This window comes from Arachis hypogaea, chromosome 13 (genome assembly GCF_003086295.3).
Source record: "Arachis hypogaea cultivar Tifrunner chromosome 13, arahy.Tifrunner.gnm2.J5K5, whole genome shotgun sequence".
NCBI lineage: Eukaryota > Viridiplantae > Streptophyta > Magnoliopsida > Fabales > Fabaceae > Arachis > Arachis hypogaea.
This window is the reverse complement of record NC_092048.1, coordinates 77,108,292-77,130,527: the sequence shown is the minus strand read 5'-3', so window position 1 is coordinate 77,130,527 and position 22,236 is coordinate 77,108,292.

Genomic DNA, 22,236 nt, shown 5'->3' with positions numbered 1-22,236 from the left:
GTGAAAATATCCAAGTTTTAGGGGAGGTTTTGCCCAAATTTTTCTAAACATTTTGGATAAAACTTAATGAAAAAAATTATAATTAGTGTTATATCTTGTTTCTAATTTTTTGTTTCGATTTTTCTTATTTACAGGAGTACTGAAATAGTGACCACATGCTACCTTGAGGGCTCAAGAATATTTTGATTCATAGAGACACTAATCTATGTTAGAACTTTTAACTTTTGGTTGAACTTGTGCAAGACATATAACTTGTAGAACTAATCAATGTACTTACTAATATTTTATTTTAAAACAATTTTAGCTAAATGAGGCATGTTTGAATTATGTATGTTTTTACATATTATATAAATGTAGACTTGCTTAGTAAAATAGTTAATATATTAGTTAATTAAAAAAATAATTTAGTAAATTATGCATGCAATTTGTATTAAAAAAAATTGTTAAAAAATAATTGTTTTGCTTTTGTAACTAAAGGAAAAAAATGTTATAAAATCAAGTTACATTTTGAAACAAAATTTAATGATAGGAAAAAATAGATTGTCACCAAAAATACCTTGAAGATCAAAATTTGTTACCACTTTTGTAACGACTTTTGGTTTTTTGTATCAGAAAAATTTGTTACAAAATATCACTATGAATTGTAACATTTCCGTTTTTTGTTACAAAAACTTTTTGTAACGTGACATACTGCAACGGCCCCTTTTTTGTTACAAAATCCTTTTGTTTCAAAATTTCGATTTTTTGTAACAATTTTTTTTTTGTTACAAATATTGCTTTTTCTTGTAGTGATCCTTACTAGACACACAAAACAATATGCAAGCGGGATTACACCACCGTCCTTACTAAACAATTCATCAATATGTGAGTGGGATAAAACCACCATCCTCACTGCAAGTGGAATAAAACCACCATCCCTACACAACGGTTTACGCACTGAGCAAGTGGGATTATACCACCATCCTTGCCAGGCCAGAAACCCACATCATATTCTCAGTAATATCCACAATCAATCAGACTCAAATTCTTATTTCAATAATCATTCTTGGCCCACTTACTAACAAATAACAAACGTATTCAGTTCACATCTTGCCAAGAACCACTTTTCTCAAGTTAATTTTCTTTTCAAAACAGAGCCACTTTCTGCAACATCTTTCCAAAGCTTCCAAACAACTTCAAAATAAGCCAAATTCAAAATCTCTTCTAAAAGACTCAAAATCATTCATTTTCAAACCATTCGCTCAATCACTTTAAAAATCAAAAGTTATTAATTAAAATCCACGGCAAGGTCTCAAGACTTTTAGGGGAAAACAACCGCTCTCATTTCCTTAAATTCAATAAAGATTCTTAAAAATCATTGTTTTCTTAATTTGAATTATTAAAAGGAAGTTTCTAAACCAAATCAAAACCAAATCATAGAAATCAGAAGTTCCAAACCAAATTCGAATCCAAAATCATTCTCAATTTCATTCTTGAAACCAATTCTTTCAACTTTTCCCAAGATATCTCAAAACGACGTCATTCAATCATAGTCCCATTTCTTATAAATAAGTAAAGCTCCTCTGAACAAAATCCTTAAGTCCAACTCAAAACATAAGCCCTTTTTATATATAAAATCGACCTTAGAACATAATACTTTTCTTACGTGATTTTAAATCGTAAAGTAATTCTTTTATGAATAAATCGAACTCAAGACATATGTTTTCCTCAAATAAACTAAACTTGAAACATAACTATTTTTTAAAATAAATCAATTAATGCGATTTCTCAAACCCAAAATTTTCTAAATAATATTCCAAACAGAATTTCAAATTTTATAGAAAATTTGGCAGCACCTCCCCTAAAACATGGACTTTGCCACCCTCTTCGGGTCCCAGCCAAACCAATCCTCAACCCTTTCCAACGGGTTCAAAACCAAATCAGTTTCTAATAAAACAAAATCCAAACATTCAAATATTAAAATCATTTCAAAATGAAACCAATCAGAAATCTCCAATTTTAACAAAATAAGACAATATTTAAATTAAACAAACAAACATATTCATCCAAGACAAATCAGACAATTCATAAGACTTACATAATTACCAAAAATCCATTTCGCCCATCATATCAATTTCTAACAATTATAATTTAAACTAAATTAGTATTTAGAAAAATTCCCTACCTCGACAAGCCGATAACATAAACCAAATGCATCAACGGAACTCTTTTCTCTCAGCCCGAAACCAATGACAACCGAAACCTCAGCCCCTGATCACTTTCCAGCAATCACATCAACTTAAAAGCGACATGCAACACTTAGAACACGATCCTACATTCCCAGAACTTCAGAGTTTATAACCAAACATAACAGAATACTAACGCAGGGGTTTTTGAAACATAAACACTTATTGTAAAAAGAAAACGAAGAAGCGGTGGTCGCTGAACCGGTTTGGCAATAGCCCCAGCAGCCATCCCAAGCGACAGCGGCGACCAGAACTCTGGCGATGGCGACTGTAACAAATATGAAGTGACGATAAAGCTCCCGAAAACTCAAAAGAAATGAAAACCAAACTCAAAACCCTTACTGGTAGTGGATCTCAGTAGCGGCAGTGGCATTTCTAGGCGGCGAAAACTCGGCCACTGAAGAACGAATCTCTCGCGCGATCTAGAATTTTCACAAATAAATTCCCGTTGTAAGTATAGCTTCTAGACCAACAAGAATTCCTTTCTTACAAAAGTTTGGTTGTCACAAGTAACAAAACCCAATAAAATTTATAACCGAAGTATTTAAACCTCGGGTCATCTTCTCAAGGAATTGCAGGGAGGTATGATTTATTATTGGTTATGTAAAAAGATATGTTTTTGGGTTTTTTAAAATAAGAAACAAGTAATTTAAATGACAAGAAAAATAAATTAATAATAATAAAATCTCTTGGCAAGGTATAAGAATTGGACGTCCTATCCTGGTTATCCTTATCAGGTGTGAAGAGAATTAGATTCTGCTCCCACTTTTAATTAACCCTTGCTAAACAAAGGAAAGTCAAGTGGAAAAATTAATTTGATCCTCAAGTCCTAGTCAACTCCTATGGAGAGACTAGAGTTATTGGAGTACAAATTAACCAGCAAAGAATTCCAATTTCAATCAACAGCTGAGTTTGATAACTCAAGTGTTGCTAATTACTCAACCAAAGCCAAAAGGGAAGAAAATCTACTTGAATGAAAATAATTTGGATACATTAATTAAAGAAAGCAATCATAAGTCTGAAATACCTCAAATAATATTAAATAGAATATTCAAATCTTAACACGAAAAGGTTCATAAGCCAATTTAGGAACATTAACAAGTAAAAGCATTGAAATAAATAAAAGCAGAAAATAAATTAAAGAAACTTTGAACCTGTGATTGTAGAAGCAATCCTAAAATAAGAGAAATCCTAATCCTAAATTCTAAGAGAGAGGAGAGAACCTCTCTCTCTCTAAAACTACATCAAAAACCTAAAAATTGTGTTAATGAAAAGTATGATGATTCAATTCATGCATTCCCCACTCTATATCCTCTAGTCTGTGGTTTTTAGGCCAAAAACTGGGTTAAAAATAGCCCAGAAATTGCCCCCTGTGATTTTTGGTACGTACAAGTCACTGCAAAGCCACGCGAAAGTGTCGTCCATGCGTTCGCGTGGATTACGTTTTCGCCAAGTCACGCGTCCGCGTGATCCACGCATTTGTGTCACCTGGCTTCGAGGCAGCTATGGCAAATTATATATCGTTACGAAGCCCCGGACTTTATCTTTCCAACACAACTAAAACCGCATCATTTGGACCTCTGTAGCTCAAGTTATGGTCGATTTAGTACCAGAAGGTCAGGCTGGACAGCTTTAGCAGTTCCTTCAGTTTCTTGTATTCCTTCCACTTTTGCATGCTTCCTTTCCATTCTCTAAGCCATTCCTACCTTGTAATCCCTGTAATCACTTAACGTGCATATCAAGACATCGAATGGTAATAAGAGAGGATTAATATTAGCAAATATAAGGCCAAAGAAGCATGTTTTCAATCATAGCACAAAAACAGGAAGGAGAATGTAAAACATGCATTTTGTATGAACAAGTGTATGAAAGATTGATAAAATCCACTCAATTGAGCACAAGATAAACCATAAAATAGTGGTTTATCAACCTCCCCACACTTAAACAATAGCATGTCCTCATGCTAAGCTTAAGAGAAGCTATAAGGGAGTGAAGAGGAATGGTAGAATGTATGAAATGCAACCTATCTATATGAATGCAACTACAAGCAAAAATGATTCTACCTACTTGGTTAAAAGTAAATAAATCTTCCAAGAACATACATGAATTGGATTTCACTAATTCAAATCACAAAAAATGAAGTACAGATAGACTTACAGAAGAAAATAGCTCATGAAAGCTGGGAACAAGGAATCGAGCATCGAACCTTCATGGGAAGTGTATGCACTCTAATCGCTCAAGTGTTTAAGGTTTGATCTCTTAATTCTCTACTAATCTTGCTTTCTAAGGCTTGCTCTTCATCTAACAATCAACATAAATTTGATGCACAAATGCACATATCAAGAGGTCTTTTAAGGGTTGTAATGGGGTTAGGGTCAAGGTAGGATTGTATTTGGTCAAGTGGACTAAAATCTGAATCCTTAATTAACTTAAACTTTCCACCTAACTTTAGACAATCCATGTAATCACAATACAAAACCTAACTATCCATTAACCATGTTTTCCACATATTCATGCATCCTAATTTCGAGTACAGTACATATGCATTGCTTTCACTATTTACTTTGGGGCATTTTGTCCCCTTTTTGCTTAATTGCTCTTTTTCTTCTTTTTTCTTCTCTTTTTTTTTCTTTTTCTTTTTTCATAATTTTTCTTTCTTTTTCTTTTCTCAAGGCATATGATTAAGGTATTGAATGCATGAACATATTCTCAACATTCTTTCACATTTTTAGAAAATTCTAATATACTCAATTCTCAAACCAAATATTTTCAATCCCAATTTCCCCACACTTAATTCATGAGTACTCTCACTAGTCTAAGCTAACCAAGGATTCAAATTAAGGACATTATTGTTTTCCGCTTAGAGTTAATGATGTGCTAAAGTAAAGAATAAAAAGAGGTAAAATAGGCTCAAAATTGGTTTGCAAAGGATAACGAAAGGGTAAGGCCGTATGGGTATGTAAGCTCAGTGAAACAAAGGCCTCAATCATATAAGTGCATGCATACATTAAACCATGGAAATATAGAGTTAAGCAAGACAAAGATCACAATTTTAGAGAGAAAAACACACACCAAAAATAAAATATTGGTTGATAAAATGCAACCAATCAAATAGGCTCAAAATCTCACAGGTTTTGTGTGTTCGAGCTCTAAAACCATGTTCTAAAATAAATTTTCTTCAAACAAGTTTTTCAAAAAGTTTAATTCAAATTAGTGAAATACTCTAAAAAGTTTCTTGAAAAAGAAAATATTACTTCAACCAAGTGGTAAAATATGCACAAAATCAAACAAATATGCAATCAAACATGCAAATACAACAGTGAACTACAAAGAAGAGTAAGAATTGGTGTTGAAAAGGAACTAACTAACCCGCGAAAGTCGGTATCGACCTCCCCACACTTAAATATTGCACCGTCCTCGGTGCGTGCTGAGATGTACAAGTGGACGGGTAGCTCCAACTGATGCTTTTCGAGCAGATGGACTTGTTTGTCTCCCCATTAAGAAGCTTTTCCTCTCCTTTCATGGTGGTCATCCTGAAAGAAGAGGAAAAAGAAGAAAAGTAACCTAAAAATAAAGATAGAAAACAAATAAAATATGGGTGTTAATGCCAAATAATAAGGATCTCAAGTACATGGTAGCTACAACATGCAAGTGAGAAAACAGTAAAGCAAATGGCATATCAATAGTGCAAAAGTTTGCAATAAAGGGGAAGAATATGGGTAATGAAAGACAGTGTAAGTTCATGTCAATGCAAAAGAAATACAGGTATCATAAAAGATTGACATTGACAAAAAAAAATAATATCATCCACATTGTAAAATAAGTCACTAAGCACCAAAATAATACTAGAAAAGATAGAACAGTTGAATAAGAAAATTTAACACCAACAAAAAAAAATTAAAATGCAATGAATGAAAGTATGCAAATAAATTAAATAAAATAGAATGGAAGTGAAGAGGGATGAGAGGTTAAAGGAATGAAGAAGAAGAAAGTAAGAAAGAAGGAAGAAAGAAGTAGAAAGGAGAGAAGAAAGAAGTAAGAATGTAGAAACGGGGCGCGACGCGTCCGCGTGAAGCGTCGCCCATGCGTACGCGTGGGTGGCCAAAAAGGGAACATAACGCGCACACGTCAGGGACGCGTACGCGTGAACGAATTTGTGCCTTTCGCACAATTCCCTCGCAAGGGCAGCACAACCTTCTGTCCAGGTGCTCTTTACGCCGATTTGGGTATCCACGCGTACGCGTCGTTTACGCTTACGCGTGGGTGGTAAATATCGCAGGGGACGCGTACGTGTGAGGCACGCGTACGCGTGGAGTGGCTTGTGCGCCACGCACCCCTCCTGCGCATCTCTCGCGCAACTCACTATTTGGTTGCATAGTCACACACGACGCATGCGCGTCGTAGATGCTTGCGCGTCGATCCCTCTTTTTTTTCTTTTTTTAATGCAAAATGAAGAATGCAGTATGCAGATGCCAATGCAAACATTATGAATGACACTAATGAAATAAAAATAAAATAAACTAAGAATAAAAGGAACGATTATATCATGGTAGGTTGTCTCCCACCTAGCACTTTTAGTTAAAGTCCTTAAGTTGGACATTTTGGGAGTCCTGTGTTATGGTAGCTTGTGCTTGAACTCGTCCAGGAATCCCCACCAATGTTTGTACTTCTAGTAGCCTCCGGGGTCCCAAATTAGACGCATAAAGTCTTCAAGCAAGTTGAAGCAAGTGACAAGGCCCCAAGAGTGTTGATTGGTAGAATGAATTTCAGTGTCCCAAACCTTGCTTTTGCACCCGTCTTCTTGTTGATCATCATGATTCCATCCGGGTGATAAGCAATATGAATTCTCACTAAGGCCTCCAAACAGTTTCCTAGACCCATTCAATTGAGAATTGTACCAACCCTTGTACTCTAATTTGGAGCATGCAACCATATTGAACTTTGCATGACATTTCCTACCACTGACCATTTCCCTCTTACTCTTAAAGCCACAAAGAGCTCTGAGTTGCCCATCTGTCTCAAGTAAAGCATATTCAAGTGAGCTAATTAAGCTTAGAGATGAGAGATTTACCCACTTGAATGAAGGGATGGACGGTGATGACTTTGGGGGAGAGGTCTCCAACAACCTTGGCAAGGTGATTTGCAGCTCCATTCCTTTGAGTTCTTCCTTGACAACTTCCACCTCTTTGCAAGCTTCTTCAATATCAACCTCTTCCTCTTGGTAGCTTTCTTCCAATTCGATCTCTTCTTCATTGTTCACCAAGGGCATGGGAGGTTGTGCTTCTTCTTTCTTAATCTCCATGTCAAGTCCAATGGGAGAGGATTCCAATGTAGATAAGAATTCATCAATGATTGAATCCATCTCTTGATCATTCCCTTCAAAGTCTTTGATGAGCGGATAATTTATACGCTTTTTGGCATTATTTTTAGTATATTTTAGTTAGTTTTTATTATGTTTTTATTAGTTTTTAAATAAAAATAACATTTCTGGACTTTACTATAAGTTTATGTGTTTTTCTATGATTTCAGGTATTTTCTGGCTGAAATTGAGGGACCTGAGCAAAAATCTGATTCAGAGGCTGAAAAAGGACTGCAGATGCTGTTGGATTCTGACCTCCTTGCACTCAAAGTGGATTTTCTGGAGCTACAAAAGCCCAATTGGCGCACTCTTAATTGCGTTGGGAAGTAGACATCCTGGGCTTTCCAGAAATATATAATAGTCTATACTTTGCCCAAGATTTGATGGCCCAAAGCGGCGTTCCAAGTTAGCATAGAAATTCTGGCGTTAAAACGTCAGAACTGGCATAAAAGCTGGAGTTAAACACCCAAACTGGCACAAAAGCTGGCGTTTAACTCCAAGAAAAGTCTCTACACGTGGAAGCTTCAATGCTCAGCCCAAGCACACACCAAGTGGGCCCGAAAGTGGATTCTGCATCATTTACTCATTTCTGTAAACCCTAGGTTACTAGTTTTCTATAAATAGGACCTTTTGCTATTGTATTTTACACACTTGATCATACTTTTTATATACTTTGATAGACCTTTTCACGTTTGGGGGCTGGCCTCACGGCCATGCCTAGACCCTTTTGTTCTTATGTATTTTTAACGGTGGAGTTTCTACACACCATAGATTAAGGTGTGGAGCTCTGCTGTTCCTCATGAATTAATGCAAAGTACTACTGTTTTTCTATTCAATTCACGCCTACTTCTTCTCTAAGATATTCATTCGTTCTTCAACTTGATGAATGTGATGATCCGTGACACTCATCATCATTCTCACCTATGAACATGTGCCTGACAACCACCTCTGTTCTACTAGCAATGGCTTGAATGTGTATCTCTTGGGTTTCTAATCCAAGATTGGAACCTTCGTAGTATAGGCTAGAATTATTGGCGGCCATTCCTGAGATCCGGAAAGTCTAAACGTTGTCTATGGTATTCCGAGTAGGATCTGGGAAGGGATGACTGTGACGAGCTTCAAACTCGCGATTGTTGGGCGTGTGACAGACGCAAAAGGATCAATGGATCCTATTCCAACATGATCGAGAACCGACAGATGATTAGCCGTGCGGTGACAGCGCATTTGGAACATTTTCACTGAGAGGACGGGAAGTAGCCATTGACAACGGTGATGCCCAACATAAAGCTTGCCATGGAAGGGAGTATGAATGATTGGATGAAGGGAATAGGAAAGTAGAAGCTTAGGAGGAACAAAGCATCTTCATATTCTTATCTGAAATTCTCACCAATGAATTACATAAGTATCTCTATCTTTATTTTATATTTTATTCATCTTTTAATTATCAATCCTCCATAACCATTTGAATCTGCTTGACTGAGATTTACAAGATGACCATAGCTTGCTTCAAGCCGACAATCTCTATGGGATCGACCCTTACTCACGTAAGGTTTATTACTTGGACGACCCAGTGCACTTGCTGGTTAGTTGTGCGGAGTTGTGATAAAGAGTTGAGATTACAATTGTGCGTACCAAGTTGTTGGCGCCATGGATGATCACAATTTCGTGCACCAAGTTTTTGGCGCCGTTGCTGGGGAGGGAACGAACAACAATTTTGCATTTGTTTTCGGCAACAACAGTGCCAAGTTTGGTCCGGAAACAACACCAAGTTTTTGGTACCGTTGCCGGGGATTATTCGAGTTTGGATAACTGACGGCTCATCTTGTTGCTTAGATTAGGTAATTTTATTTTATGTTTAAGCTTTTTACTTTTTAGTTTCGAAAAAATTTTTCAAAAATACAAAAATAAAATTTCTATTTTGTTCTTCAGAGTTTTTAAGAATGAATTCTAGATTTTCATGATGATTTGTTGAAGTCTGGCTGGCTGTGAAGCCATGTCTAATCTTTTGGACCGAGGTTTCAACTTATCATCACAAGAGCTTGTTGATTTCTATCAATTTTGCTGTTGTGAGCAATGATCTGCTAAAGCTTGGCTGGCCATTGACCATGTCTAGTGTTTTAGACTGGAGCTTTCTTTGAAAGCTTGGCTGGCTAGTAAGCCATGTCTAATTCCTGGACCGGAGTTTTAGACTAGCATTGCAATGATTCCTGGAATTCTTATTAAAAATTTTGAATCCCTTTATTTTCTTTTCCACTCAATTTTCGAAAAATCACAAAAAAAATTTTAAAAATAAAAAATATTCTATGTTTCTTGTTTGAGTCTAGTGTCTAATTTTAAGTTTGGTGTCAATTGCATGTCTTTATTCTTCTAATTTTCGAAAATTACATGCATTATGTTCGTCATTGATCTTCAAGATGTTCTTGATGATTTCCTTGCTCTGATCTTTAAATTCTCTTGTTTTGTGTGTTTAGTTGTTTCTCATATGCATTTTTCAAATTGTTATAGTCCTTAGTATATAAACTTTTAAGTTTGGTGCCTTGCATGCATTATGTATTTGATCTTAGTTTTCCATGTTTAATTGTATTTTGATTGTTCCTCATCATTAAAAATCCAAAATTTTTTCAAAATTATGTCTTTTCAAGTCAATAATACAGAGAATTGAAGATTCAGAACATGCAGCAGAGGAATTACACAGAAAAAGCTGGGCGTTCAAAACGCCCAGTGAAGAAGGAAAACTGGCATTTAAACGCCAGGCAGGGTACCTGGCTGGGCGTTAAACGCCCAAAAGGGTAGCATTTTGGGCGTTAAACGCCAGAATGGATACCATTCTGGGCGTTTAACGCCAGGATGACATAAGAGGGAAGATTTTGTTTTTAATTCAAATTTTTTTCAAGTTTTCATAAGTTTTCAAAATCAAATCTTTTTCAAATCATATCTTTTCAATCATATCTTTTCAAAATAAATTTCTTTCCATTTTTTTACTATTTTCGAAAATACTTGCTAACAATTAATGATTAGATTCAAAAATTTCAAGTATGTTGCTTTCTTGTTAAGAAAGGTTTAATATCTGAATCATATCTTTTAAATTTTTTGTTAGCCAAGTCATTAATTTTAAAGTCAAATCTTTTTAAATTGTTTTTTAATTATATCCTTTCAATCATATCTTTTTAAAACCATATCTTTTCAATCATATCTTCTTAATCACATCTTTTTCAAAATAATTTTCAATCATATCTTTTTTATTTCTAATTTCAAAAATCTTTTTCAAAAATCACTTAATTTCTTTCCCAACTTTAATTCTCGAAAATCATCAATCAAATTTTCAAAATTTCTTTTAATTATTTCAAAATCTTTTACTTTAATTTCGAAAATTCTTTCCCTCTTCTTACATCCTTCTATTTAAAGGACTAACACTCCTCCACTATCAACAATTTGAACTCTATCCCTCTTGATAAGTTCGAATTCTTCTCTTTCTACCTTCTCCTTCTATTCTTCTTTTCCTCTGACACTTCAAGGAATCTCTATACTGTGACATAGAGGATTCCATACTTTCTTGTTCTCTTCTCTTTCATATGAGCAGGAGCAAGGACAAAAGCATTCTTGTTGAGGCTGATCCTGAACCTGAAAGGACCTTGAAGAGAAAGCTAAGAGAAGCTAAAGTACAACTCTCTATAGAGGGCCTAACAGAGCTTTTCAAACAAGAAGAAGTCATGGCAGCCGAAAACAACAACAATGCCAACAATGCAAGGAAGGTGCTTGGTGACTTTACTGCACCTACTCCTGACTTCTATGGGAGAAGCATCTCAATCCCTGCCATTGGAGCAAACAACTTTGAGCTTAAGCCTCAATTAGTTTCTCTAATGCAATAGAATTACAAGTTTCATGGACTTTCATTGGAAGATCCTCATAAGTTCTTAGCTGAATTCTTGCAAATCTGTGACACTGTTAAGACCAATGGGGTTGATCCCGAGGTCTACAAGCTTATGCTTTTTCCCTTTGCTGTAAGAGACAGAGCTAGAACATGGTTGGATTCACAACCTAAAGAAAGCCTGAACTCTTGGGAAAAGCTAGTCAATGCCTTCTTGGCAAAGTTCTTTCCACCTCAAAAATTGAGCAAGCTTAAAGTGAAAGTCCAAACCTTCAGACAAAAGGAAGGTGAATCCCTCTATGAAGCTAGGGAAAGATACAAATAATTGATCAGAAGGTGTCCTTCTGACATGCTTTCAGAATGAGCATCATAGGTATCTTCTATGATGGTCTATCTGAACTGTCCAAGATGTCATTGGACAGCTCTGCTAGAGGATCTCTTCATCTAAAGAAGACGCCTGCAGAAGCTCAAGAACTCATTGAAATGGTTGCAAATAACCAATTCATGTACACTTCTGAAAGGAATCCTGTGAATAATGGGACAAATCAGAAGAAAGGAGTTCTTGAAATTGATACTCTGAATGCCATATTGGCTCAGAACAAAATATTGACTCAGCAAGTCAATATGATTTCTCAAAGTCTGTCTGGAATGCAAGTTGCACCAGGCAGTACTAAGGAAGCTTCATCTGAAGAAGAAGCTTATGATCCTGAGAACCCAGCAATAGAAGAGGTGAATTACATGGGAGAACCTTATGGAAACACCTATAATCCTTCATGGAGAAATCATCCAAATCTCTCATGGAAGGACCAACAGAGGCCTCAACAAGGTTTCAATAACAATAATAGTGGAAGAAACAGGTTTAGCAATAGCAAACCTTTTCCATCATCTTCTCAGCAAAAGACAGAGAATTCTAACCAGAGCCACTCTGAATTAGCAACTGTAGTCTCTGATCTAATTAAAACCACTCAAAGTTTCATGGCTGAAACAAGGTCCTCCATTAGAAATTTGGAGGCACAAGTGGGTCAGTTGAGTAAGAAAGTTACTGAACTCCCTCCTAGTACTCTTCTAAGCAATACAGAAGAGAATCCAAAAGGAGAGTGCAAGGCCATCACCATGACCCACACGGCCAAATCTGGAGAGGAGGAAGAGGCAGTGATCTCCACTAAGGAAGATCTCACTGGACGTCCACTGGCCTCCAAGGAGTTCCCTCAGGATGAACCATGGGAATCTGAGGCTCACACTGAGACCATAGAGATTCCATTGAATTTACTTCTGCCATTCATGAGCTCTGATGAGTATTCTTCCTCTGAAGAGGATGAAGATGTTACTGAAGAGCAAGTTGCTAAGTACCTTGGAGCAATCATGAAACTGAATGCCAAGTTATTTGGTAATGAGACTTAGGAGGATGAACCCCCCTTGCTCACCGAAGAACTGGATGACTTGACTAGGCAGAGATTACCCCAAAAGAGACAAGATCCTGGAAAGTTCTCAATACCTTGCACCATAGGCACCATGACCTTTGAAAAGGCTCTGTGCGACCTAGGGTCAAGCATAAACCTCATGCCTCTCTCTGTAATAGAGAAACTAGGAATTTTTGAGGTGCAAGCTGCAAGAATCTCATTAGAGATGGCAGACAATTCAAGGAAACAAGCTTATGGACTTGTAGAGGATGTCTTGGTAAAGGTTGAAGACCATTATATCCCTGCTGATTTCATAATCTTAGAGACTGGGATGTGTATGGATGAATCCATCATCCTTGGCAGACCCTTCCTAGCCACAGCAAAAGCTGTAATTGATGTTGACAGAGGAGAATTGGTCCTTCAAATGAATGAAGACTCCCTTGTGTTTAAAGCTCAAGGATATCCCTCTGTAACCATGGAGAGGAAGCATGAAGAGCTTCTCTCAATATAGAGTCAGACAGAGTCCCCATAGTCAAACTCTAAGTTTGGTGTTGGGAGGCCACAACCAAACTTTAAGTTTGGTGTTGAACTCCCACATTCAAACTCTAAGTTTGGTGTTGGGAGGTTCCAACATTGCTCTGAACATCTGTGAGGCTCCATGAGTGCCCACTGTCAAGCTATTGACATTAAAGAAGCACTTGTTGGGAGGCAACCCAATCTTTAATTATCTATGTTAAATTTCTATTTTCTTTTGTTATTTTATGTTTTCTGTAGGTTGATGATCATGTGAAGTCACAAAAATAATTGAAAAAGCAAAAACAGACTGAAAAATAGAATAAAAAATAGAACACCCTGGAGGAGAAGCTTGTTGGCGTTTAAACACCAGTAAGGGTAGCAGAATGGGCATTAAACGCCCAATCTGGCACCATTCTAGGCATTTAACGCCAGAAATGGGCACCTGACTGGCGTTTAACGCTAGAAAAGGGCAAGAAGCTGGCGTTAAACGCCAGAAATGGGCAGCAACCTGGCGTTTAACGCCAGGATTGGCAGAAAGGGGCATTTTGCACGCCACTTGGTGCAAGGATGAAAAATCCTTGACACCTCAGGATCTGTGGACCCCACAGGATCCCCACCTACCCCACCTCTCTCTCTCTTCTTCACCCATTCACCAATCACCTCAATACCTCTTCCCCAAAAATCCCTCACTTATCAAATCCTACGCTCTTCTCCATAATCCCTTCACCAATCCACATCCATCCATCATAAACCCCACCTACCTCACCATTCAAATTCAAATTACTTTCCCTCCCAAACCCACCCATACATGGCCGAACCATACCCCCTCTCCACTCCTATATAAACCCATCTTCACTCCTTCATTTTCACACATCTTAAACACTACTTCACCCCCTTGGCCGAAACACTACCCCCCCTCCATCTCCTCTATTTCTTCTTTCTCTACTCTCTTATTTCTTCTTTTGCTTGAGGACGAGCAAACCTTCTAAGTTTGGTGTGGTAAAAGCGTTGCTTTTTGTTTTTCCATAACCATATATGGCACCTAAGGCCGGAAAAACCTCTAGAAAGGGGAAAGAAAAGGCAAAAGCTTCCACCTCTGAGTCATGGGAGATGGAGAGATTCATCTCAAGGGTGCATCAAGACCACTTCTATGAAGTCGTGGCCAAGAAGAAGGTGATCCCCGAGGTCCCTTTCAAACTCAAAAAGGGTAAATATCTGGAGATCCGACATGAGATTCGAAGAAGAGGTTGGGAAGTTCTCACCAACCCCATTCAACAAGTCGGAATCTTAATGGTTCAAGAGTTCTATGCCAATGCATGGATCACCAAGAACCATGATCAAAGTGTGAACCCGGACCCAAAGAATTGGCTTACAATAGTTCGGGGGAAATGCTTAGATTTTAGTTCGGAGAATGTAAGGTTGGCATTCAACTTGCCAATGATGCAAGGAGATGCACACCGCTACACTAGAAGGGTCAACTTTGATCAAAGGTTGGACCAAGTCCTCATAGACATTTGTGAAGAGGGCGCTCAATGAAAGAGAGATTCAAGAAGGAAGCCGGTTCAACTAAGAAGGCATGACCTCAAGCCCATGGCTAGGGGATGGTTGGAGTTCATCCAACGCTCAATCATTTCCACTAGCAACCGGTCTGAAGTTACTATAGACCGGGCGATCATGATCCATAACATCATGATTGGAGAGGAAGTAGAAGTTCATGAGGTTATATCCCAAGAACTCTACAAGGTGGCGGACAAGTCCTCCACTTTGGCAAGGTTAGCCTTCCCTCATCTCATTTGTCACCTTTGCAATTCGGCTGGAATTGACATAGAGGAAGGCATCCTCATTGATGAGGACAAGCCCATCACTAAGAAAAGGATGGAGCAAACAAGAGATCCCACTCATGGACAAGAGCATGAGGAAAATCCTCATCATAAAATCCCTGAGATACCTCAAGGGATGCATTTTCCTCCACAAAACTATTGGGAGCAAATTAACACCTCCCTAGGAGAATTAAGTTCCAATATGGGACAACTAAGGGTGGAGCACCAAGAGCATTCTATCCTCCTCCATGGAATTAGAGAAGACCAAAGAGTTATGGGAGAAGAGCAACAAAGGCAAGGAAGAGACATTGAGGAGCTCAAGCACTCCATAAGATCTTCAAGAGGAAGAACAAGCCGCCATCACTAAGGTGGACCCGTTCTTTAATTTCCTTGTTCTTTATTTTCTATTTTTTTTTTCAAAAATTATGCCTTATGTCTATTTATGTTTGTGTCTTTATTACATGATCACTAGTGTCTAAGTGTCTATGCCTTAAATCTATGAAAATGAATCCATCACCTTTCTTAAATAAAGAGTGTTTTAATTGAAAAAGAAAAGAAGTGCATGAATTTCAAATTTTAAAACAGTTTAATTATTCTGATGTGGTGGCAATACTTTTGTCTTTCTGAATGAATGCTTGAACAGTGCATATTTTTGATATTGTTGATTCATGAATGTTAAAATTGTTGGCTCTTAAAAAAATGATGGAAAATGAGAAATGTTATTTGATAATCTGAAAAATCATAAAAAAGATTCTTGAAGCAAGAAAAAGCAGTGAATAAAAAAGCATGCAGAAAAAAAAATATATGTGAAAAAAATGCGAAAAAAAAGAAAAAAAAAAGAGAAAGAAAAAGCAAGCAGTAAAAGCCAATAGCCCTTTAAACTAAAAGGCAAGGGTAAAATAAAAAGGATCCAAGGCTTTGAGCATCAGTGGATAGGAGGGCCCACAGGAATAAAATCCTGGCCTAAGCGGCTAAACCAAGCTGTCCCTAACCATGTGCTTGTGGCGTGAAGGTGTCAAGTGAAAACTTGAGACTGAGCGGTTAAAGTCGTGGTCCAAAAGAAAAAAGAGTGTGCTTAAGAGCTCGGGACACCACTAATTAGGGACTCTAGCAAAGCTGAGTCACAATCTGAAAAGGTTCACCCAGTTATGTGTCTGTGGCATTTATGTATCCGGTGGTAATACTGGAAAACAAAATGCTTTGGGTCACGGCCAAGACTCATAAAGTAGCTGTGTTCAAGAATCAACATACTTAACTAGGAGAATCAATAACACTATCTGAATTCTGAGTTCCTAAAGAAGCCAATCATTCTGAACTTCAAAGGATAAAGTGAGATGCCAAAACTATTCAGAAGCAAAAAGCTAAAAGCCCCACTCATCTAGTTAATACTGATCTTCATAGATATTTTTGGAATTCATTGTATATTCTATTCTTTTTATCCTATTTGATTTTCAGTTGCTTGGGGACAAGCAACAATTTAAGTTTGGTGTTGTGATGAGCGGATCATTTATACGCTTGTTGGCATTGTTTTTAGTATGTTTTTAGTATATTTTAGTTAGTTTTTATTATGTTTTTATTAGTTTTTAAATAAAAATTACATTTCTGGACTTTACTATGAGTTTGTATGTTTTTTCTATGATTTCAGGTATTTTCTGGCTAAAATTGAGGGACCTGAGCAAAAATCTGATTCAGAGGCTGAAAAAGGACTGCAGATGCTGTTGGATTCTGACCTCCCTGCACTCGAAGTGGATTTTCTGGAGCTACAGAAACTCAATTGGCACACTCTTAATTCCGTTGGAACGTAGACATCCTGGGCTTTCCAGAAATATATAATAGTCTATACTTTGCCCAAGATTTGATGGTCCAAACTGGCGTTCCAAGTCAACATAGAAATTCTGGCGTCAAAACGCCAAAACTGGCATAAAAGCTGGAGTTAAATGCCCAAACTGGCACAAAAGCTGGCGTTTAACTCCAAGAAAAGTCTCTACACATGGAAGCTTCAATGCTCAGCCCAAGCATACACCAAGTGGGCCCGAAAGTGGATTCTGCATTATTTACTCATTTCTGTAAACCCTAGGTTACTAGTTTTCTATAAATAGGACCTTTTGCTATTGTATTTTACACACTTGATCATACTTTTTATGTACTTTGATAGACCTTTTCACGTTTGGGGGCTGGCCTCACAGCCATGCCTAGACCCTTTTGTTCTTATGTATTTTCAACGGTGGAGTTTCTACACACCATAGATTAAGGTGTGGAGCTCTGCTATTCCTCATGAATTAATGCAAAGTACTACTGTTTTTCTATTCAATTCATGCCTACTTCTTCTCTAAGATATTCATTCGTTCTTCCACTTGATGAATGTGATGATTCGTGACACTTATCATCATTCTCACCTATGAACATGTGCCTGACAACCACCTCTGTTCTACTAGCAATGGCTTGAATGTGTATCTCTTAGGTTTCTAATCCAAGATTGGAACCTTCGTGGTATAGGCTAGAATTATTGGCGGCCATTCCTGAGATCTGAAAAGTCTAAACCTTGTCTGTGATATTTCGAGTAGGATCTGGGAAGGGATGACTGTGACGAGCTTCAAACTCGCGATTGTTGGGCGTGTGACAGACGCAAAAGGATCAATGGATCCTATTCCAACTTGATCGAGAACCGACAGATGATTAGCCATGCGGTGACAGCGCATTTGGAACATTTTTACTGAGATGACGGAAAGTAGCCATTGACAACGGTGATGCCCAACATAAAGCTTACCATGGAAGGGAGTATGAATGATTGGATGAAGGCAATAGGAAAGCAGAAGCTTAGGAGGAACAAAGCATCTTCATACGCTTATCTGAAATTCTCACCAATGAATTACATAAGTATCTCTATCTTTATTTTATGTTTTATTCATCTTTTAATTATCAATCCTCTATAACCATTTGAATCTGCCTGACTGAGATTTACAAGATGACCATAGCTCTCTTCAAGCCGACAATCTCCGTGGGATCGACCCTTACTCTCGTAAGGTTTATTACTTGGACAACCCAGTGCACTTGCTGGTTAGTTGTGCGGAGTTGTGATAAAGAGTTGAGATTACAATTGTGCGTACCAAGTTGATGATCATAACTACCAACTTTATATTTTAAATATAGAAAATAGCCCAATAATTGTAAAATTAAATATACTTCTAATTTAAATAGCCAAACCTCATTATTTTTTGAATTTTGAAAACTTTAAATTGTAAATAGAAAAATAATCCACAATTATAGAGTTCGGATAAAAACCTTAATTTATTTCACATCTAATTAATCAAAATTGCCTTTAATTATTTTCAATAAAATAATTTCTGAAATTAAAACTGTAAATAAATATATGATTTGAAATTAGTTCAAAATAGGATTTTTCAAAAGTTTTGGGTCTTACATGTAACGTCGGCACAATAGTGATAGATTATGAGTTTGAGAAGGAAACCAAGTTCTACATCACCACTCATCCTATTGCATAATAAGCAATAGTTCTCCATGAATAGTGAAAGAGCAAGTGCAAGAGAGTGGAAGCTTTGATTTTGTGGCCACCATGAAAAGGTCGGATTCACTAAAAAATTCGGAAGTGATTCACACATCTTTGTAAAAGAATCATTGTATGACAATGGGGCACCTTCTGATATTTGTTTATCAAAAATGCCTTGTTTTTTTGTGGAAGTTCTTCGTAAAAACTTTGGAATCTTGTTAGATCCCTGCCTTTCTCTCAACATTGAGATGAACATGTCATATCCAGAACTAAGAATCAAGTTGTTTGAATGAGATGCATAGGGAAGCTAGCACGCATATTGTTGAGGAAATCATTATAATGTACCCCAATGATATTCATGCCACTAACATTTGGATGTTTAGAAGTGGAAGAATATTTTCTCTTTAAGCCAACCATTTGGGGTACTAGATCATTTGGAAATAATTGTGCCACTGATTTTAATATGCTTGCATCCTATTCATTTTGAGTGGTTATCTGACCATCTTGTTGATCATCCGTCATTATCAAGGGTTGAGCTCCACGTCTCCGACAATGGCACCAATGTTCTAGGAGTTACCAGAAATTGTGATTTGGGCCTGAACATGAAGCTAGACTCTTACGAGGGATTGATCCGATATCTTCTCCGGCGAGGTGAAGTTGTCCAAGTTCTTTGGAGAGGTTGGTGGGGGTACCTGCAAAGGACTTTGTTGTTTAAGTTAGCAAGAGTTTTAGGCAGGTCTTTAGTAGATTAGAGTTTGAAGAATAATTGAGGGTGTTAGGATATTTATAGTTCCTGGTGGAGGGCTAATAACCACTTTTGGAGTAGTTTTACCTTTGATGGTGGTTTTGTTACTCTCTTTTGTTAGGGAGGTTGTTCAGATCTCCTTTCTACATGAATAGGAGAAATTGTAGGAGTTGATTGAGATTCATCTTATTTGAATAAGTCAGGCCAAGTTAGCATCGCATGGACCGACCTTTATGAGGTTGAATAGGTCCCAAAGTATGATCTGGACTCTTACTTTGTAAACTGAACTTTTAAACATTTTGGGTCTATCTCTTATAATTGGCTGATGTATGAATACTTTCATTTTTTATTATTAATTTATTATTATTTTGCTATAACCTTTTCCATCATCTTTGTTTTATGTTATTCCATATACCAATTCTTTGTTTTTGAAGGCATACTTTCACATCTCTCTTTTAAGAACCATTATATAATTATACACGAAGAAAAAAATGAAGGTACATCAAACTTTTTATTTGTGTATCTATTCTTTATGTTCTGTGTTATTGTCTTGTATTGTCTTATTCTCAAAATCAAATGTAGCCTAAAAGACATAAAAAAAAGTGTTATAAATATATTATTAAGGATATCCTAAAATATAATCATGTTTTAGTATTTGATTGAATAGAGTAAGTTTATAAATATAACCTAGTTAAGTTAGTTAAGAGTTAAATTATTAACTATAAATAACTTCTTTTTGTGTTCTCTAGATATCACAATTATTAATAAAATTATCTTTTATTCTTCTTCTTTTTCAACTTCCCTAAATTGTAATCCTTATTTTCATAATAATCTTTTCTTATTAAAAGCAAAATTGGAATATAAAATTGGATGCTAAAAGCCATGTTTTGGCATTATATATTGTTATATATAAAAAAATTCCATGTGAACAAAATTTATTTTAAATAAATATTTTAATTTTTTATTTATCAAAATAGGTAATTTAGAGATAATTTAAATTTTTAGATCTCATTGTTTATCTCGTTTACACTGTAAACAAGATAAGACATATATATTAAAAAAAAAATGAGTGCACCCATGACATGTGGGAGACGAGGACCTCCTTGTATCTCGTTTTACAATGTATAGTCAATTCGTTTACAGTGTAAATAAGATAAGAGCACAATAATTTCATTTACATTATAAATGGGATATAGTACAACAAATTTAAATCAGCTCTAAAAGGATTCGTAAGTATTTATAATCTATATTTCTTCTTTGTTCTTTTCAATAGGTTTACTAATGATGTTTAGTGGCGAATATATTTTTGTGAGTGTATATCTTAATTGTCACATGAGAAACAGGGTGGTCATGCACTCATCGCAAGGTAGGTAAAAAGTGTGGGTCTCCAGACACCAACACTCCATGAATGCAGAAATTAGGGTATTATCAAACACAAAGTCCCTGAGTTACATCGTATCGCTAAACCCAGCCTCCCTCAGATAAAAAAGAATGGTATCAGTGTGGCTAACTGATGACAAGTCATCTTAGCCTAGTTTCACTAGCTTTTTTCTTTAGTTTTCAATTGAATTATGCACTTTCTTGAGCCATAAGCAAGCTAATTGGGTAGATTTTCATGTTTCCTTTGATTTAATCAACCATGTATGAATTCATGCTATTTCATGAGGTTTTATACTATAATTGTCACATATTATGAAAGAATGAATATCTCATGATTTTAAGCATAGCTTTGATGTGTTTGGTTGATTAATGATAGGTGAAGAAAGCTTGGAGAAAGGTTGAAGCAAGAAGGAATAGCTAGGAGTAAAGAGAGGACAATGGAATAAGTGAAATTGAACCAGGAAGCAAAAAGCTGGACCTAAAGTTAGCCTCAAACTTTTGCACAAACTTTTGGGTGAAAAGTTAGCCCCAACATTAGCCTCTAACTTTTGGGCTAACGTTGGAACTTGAAAATCACTCCCTGGGCACCAAAAGTTTGCGCCAACGTTAGCCCCTAACTTTTGGGCTAACGTTGGCATAAGAAAAACCTCCCTGGCCACCAAAAGTTTGCGCCAACGTTAGCCCCTAACTTTTGGGCTAACATTGGCACATGAAAAATACAAGGGAAGGAGCAAAAGTTTGCGCCAACGTTAGCCCCTAACTTTTGGGCTAACGTTGGCGCCATAAGTGCACCAAGGAAGGCCAACGTTGGAGCAAAAGTTAGACCCCTAACTTTTGCACCAACGTGGGTATCAGCAAAATATGGGGGCTGATATGAAAAGTTGGACCAAAAGTTAGACCCTAACTTTTGCTCCAACTTTTACTCCAACTTTTGCAAAACTCCAACCCGGTTCATTTGGTTCTTCTCCAAACTCTAAGAGCAATCAACCAAGGCCTCTTTCAACCCAATTCCACCAAGAGCAAAGGCCCAACTCAAGGCTTGAAGATCATTTGAAGAAAGTGTATAAATAGGATAGAATTCAAGTTCTTCGGGGAGCTTTCCCTTTGAGTTTTCATAATAGTTTTCGGAGAGCTTTGGATATTGAGTGATCTTTAATTTCTTAGTCTTGGGGAAGGAGAATTCACTTCTCTTCCTCTTAGTTTTATTACTTTCAATTTCAATTACAATTGTCTTGGATCTTGGGTTGGAGAATTGAAGAAATTCTGTTTCAATCTCATCCTTGGATCTCTCTGCTTTATTTACTGCTTGATTGAATTTAATTTCTGTTAATTGCTCTTCATCTAATTTCTTTGCAATTTACTTTTCCTTTGCAATTGTTCTTGTTGGATCAAGGAAGGTAGTGAGATCTAGACCT